Source organism: Telmatherina bonti, assembly GCF_933228915.1.
Source record: "Telmatherina bonti genome assembly, chromosome: 18".
In the NCBI taxonomy this organism is placed as follows: domain Eukaryota; kingdom Metazoa; phylum Chordata; class Actinopteri; order Atheriniformes; family Telmatherinidae; genus Telmatherina; species Telmatherina bonti.
Window position 1 is genome coordinate 34,931,373 of NC_136616.1, and position 3,584 is coordinate 34,934,956.

A 3,584-nucleotide genomic window follows, 5' to 3' on the forward strand; every position below is an offset into this window, starting at 1 on the left:
AGTATAGTATGTGTGACGACAGAGTATCGTATGTGTCAAAGATTTTATAGTTTATCCCGCCCCCTGGCATCGTGGTGGCGCCGGCCCGCGATGGTTTTGATCCGGGTGGGCAGGGCCCGCTGGGTCTTGGCCGGGGCTCTGCCGGGGGTAACGGGTGGTCCTGGGGCCTGTGGGCTGCCGGCTTTCTGTGCGGCCCGCGCTTCGGCGCCCGGCACCCGCCGGGCCGGCTTGCCGTTGCCCTGTGCTACCCGGTGCCCCTGCCTCATCGCGCCGGGTGGCGCCTGCCTGGGGGCTTCCACTGCTCTGGGCTCGGGGGACGGAGGCTCTCTCTGCTTTGCCTGCCCGGACTCTGTGCGCGGTGGGCTTGCCGGGCCCTGGGGGCCTTGGCTTCCTCCTCTACACCTCGGGTCGTGGTCGTGTTCCCCTACAAGCACTCAGCTGATCTTTGATTGCGTGATCACTGGTTGAACACTCACACGTGGACGCCCACAAAGCATTCATCTTCCCATCTGCTTCCTACTAAATGTTGCTGATGACTCTCTGTAGGTATGTTTACTAACGGTTGGTATTGTAATTGTTATTTTATTAATTCATTTACTTTTTTTACTTTTATTTTTCATTTTTTTGTCTGTTTTTGAATATTGTCACTATCCTACTTATGTCTTGTTGTATTTTTTCAGTAATTTATATTGCTTTGCAAATACTGTAACTTTAGCAGCTTAGACACGCCTTTCTTTTCTGTCTCTCTTTTTCCTCCTTTCATGTCCTCTTTTTTTTTTTTTCCTCTTTCCCTGCCAGGTCCAGCTCGGCCATATCAAGTCTGACGATGATTGCAATATTATAAAAGGAAAATAAATAAATAAATAAATAAATAAATAAATAAAATAATTATCATAATAAAAAAAAAATATTCAGATTATCAAGGGCAGCTATTTACATGAGATGTCTCCCTTGATAGAGCAAATCTGTCTGGCAAAAATATGGCACGCAGATTGCTGTTCTGTATGCTGAGATGCTGGACAGGACAGGTTAAAAAAAAGAAAAAAAAAATTCTATAGTTTAGTATGTGTCACAGTATTTTGTGTGCATTAAAATGTCATATTGTACTGTGTCAAAAAAGAGTCATAGGATAGTATGTGTCACGATACAATATCATATTTCAAAAATTTTATAGCATGGTATTTGTCACAATATAGTATCATGTGTCAAAAGTTTCATAGTATAGTTTGTGTCACGATACAGTATCATATGTGTCTAAAATATCGCATCATATGTGTCAGGACACAGTGTCATATGTGTCAAAAATAATATAGTATGGTGTGTTTTACGACTCACTATACTATGACATATTTGACACGTGTGCTACTGTGTGTCACGACACAGTATAATATGTGTCAAAAATAAAGTATTGTATGTATTACGACACAGTATCATACGTGTCAAAAATGTAAAAGTATGGTATTTGTCATGACACAGTATCGTGTGTGTATTAAAATGTCATCATGTACTGTGTCAAAAAGAGTCACATTATAGTATGTGTCAAAACACAGTATTCTGAATGTATTAAAATGTCATTGTGTACTGTGTCAAAAAGAGTCACATTGTAGTATGTGTAACGACACAGTATCATATGTGTCAAAGATGTCGTACTATAGTATGTGTGATGACACAGTGTGATATGTGTCAAAAATGTCATGGTATAGTATGTGTCATGACACAGTATCATATGTGTGAAAAAAAAGTATGGTATGTATTACGACACAGTATCATACGTGTCAAAAATGTAAAAGCAAAGTATGTGTCACGACACAGTATGGCGTGTCCATTAAAATGTCATCATGTACTGTGTCAAAAAGAGTCACATTATAGTATGTGTCAAAACACAGTATTCTGAATGTATTAAAATGTCAGTGTACTGTGTCAAAAAGAGTCATTGTATAGTATGTGTCATGACACAGTATCATATGTGTCAAAACGTATAGTATGTGTCATGACACAGTATCGTGTGTGTATTATAATGTCATCATGTACTGTGTCAAAAAGAGTCACAGTATAGTATTGGTCCATACACAGTATTCTGAATCTATTAAAATGTCATTGTGTACTGTGTCAAAAAGAGTCATTGTATAGTATGTGTCACGACACAGTATGTGTTTAATAAAATATCTATATTTAATTTAAAATATAAATAAAAATGCAGATGACACCCAGATTTATATCACAATGTCACCAGGTGACCTTGGACCTGCAGAAAACATTGTTAAATGCATTAAGGATATTATTGATTGGATGTGCCTAAACCTTCTTCAGCTTAACAAAGCCATATCTGAGGTGATTGTCTTTGGAGCTTCAGAGAATTCACTAGAGGTTACCATTGAGTTTCATTCTATCCACCTAAAAACCACCAACCAGGCCAGAAATCTGGCTGTAGTGATGCACTCAGCCTTACATTATGATCACATCAAGGGAATAACAAAGTCTGCTTACAATTACCGGAAGAATATATGAAGGTAAACCATCTGATGCGACAGCAGGTCCTGGAAAAACTGGTCCTGGTTTCCATCTTTGGTCAGCTTGATCACTGTACCAGTTTTTTAAGCATCTATCAGACACCTGCAGCTAATTCAGAACTCTGCTGCTTCAGTCCTCACCAAGACAAGGAAAGTGGACCACATCAGTCCAGTTCTGAGGTCTTTATGCTGGCTGCCTGTCTGCCAGAGGATAGACTTTAGATCTGCTGCTGGTCTATAAAGCTCTGAATGGTTTAGGACCAAAGTACCTCAGAGACCTCCTTTCCCATTTTAAACCTAGCAGACCCCTCAGGTTATCTGGATCAGGTTTTCTACCAGTTCCTGCAGTTAAAGCGAGACATGAAGAAGCTGCATTCAACTTTTATGCTCCACGTCTGGAAGAAACTCCCAGAATGCCTCAAATTAGCTGAAACACTCAGCTGATTTAAATCAAGGCTAAAGACCCCGCTGTTCTGTTGCATTCCAGTAGCTTCTATCTAAAGCTTTTTTAAAAAATGTTTTTAAGTCCAAATCTACGTTTCATTATTTTATCATTTTTTTCTTGCTTTCATGTTTTATTTTTAAATTATGCTTCTTTTTTAAAAAAAATATTTTATTGTCTCTGTAAAGCACTTTGAATCACACTGTTATTGAATTGTGCTATGGAAATAAACTTTTGTATTGTTTTGTAGACTTGTATTTTTGTGTTTTAAATCATGTCTGTTATTGTTGGTGCTTTAAGAGGATCTTCTATGTGAAATTAAATGAGACCAGAACCACAGCAGCTGAAGTGAACACTGGACCTTTATTGATGGAGCAGAGTTTGCGCATTGATCGACAGAGTTGAGCAACAGGGAGAACATCAGGTCACTGCTGGAACATTGGACGTTTAAAACCAACAAACAGGTCAATCGCGTTTACACAGCGAGTTAGTAAAAATCAATACATTTTGAAATCCTTAAATCATTTCCAAACAGCTCAGCATGACAAAAAAAGGATTTTTTTTATGTCATATTTACCCAACATGTTCTCAAGCCTCCAGGTTTTACGTGTTTGTCTCGTTTCTCCTCCATT